Source organism: Seriola lalandi, unplaced genomic scaffold, assembly GCF_002814215.2.
Source record: "Seriola lalandi dorsalis isolate HSWRI2012SDOR001 ecotype SW California unplaced genomic scaffold, Sedor1 jcf7180002054927, whole genome shotgun sequence".
NCBI classification, from domain to species: Eukaryota; Metazoa; Chordata; class Actinopteri; order Carangiformes; family Carangidae; genus Seriola; species Seriola lalandi.
This window is the reverse complement of record NW_019525479.1, coordinates 1,206,927-1,207,513: the sequence shown is the minus strand read 5'-3', so window position 1 is coordinate 1,207,513 and position 587 is coordinate 1,206,927.

Below are 587 nucleotides of genomic sequence, written 5' to 3'. Positions count from 1 at the left end.
GGTGGGGTGGGGGGGTTGGTCCAAACGTTGCCTCTCCCTCTTTCCTCCTCTGCGACCGCCACCCTTTCCTCCCCCCTAAAGCTTCGCATGCACTCACACACACACACACACACACACACACACACCCTGTCCGCCTGTACAGGGAGATGTAATCAGAGAGGTTCCATTGTTTCTGCCCAACTGAGAGTGGAGATTCTCACACACACACATATACACACTCACACGCGCGAATATACACACTAGAGACACACTAGCATGCAAACAGAGGAAGGCACACACACATACACACACACACACACACATGCACACATATATAAATGCACAAATACATACTCTAACACACATGCATGAAACGACATTTAAATGAGAGATAGACAACTAATGAGAGAAGAAACATGAGTACACACACACACTAGAATGTGTTTCTATATGTGTTAGCGTGGGCTTACAGTGTGTGTGTGTATGTGTGTGTATAAGTATGCGTGTGTGTGTGTATTTGAGGGTAGGACAGCGGTAACACAGTCGACCACAGTCCCAACCAGAGCAATTAGTGGCTGAACTTAACAACAACTCATTGGGGGAGGGGG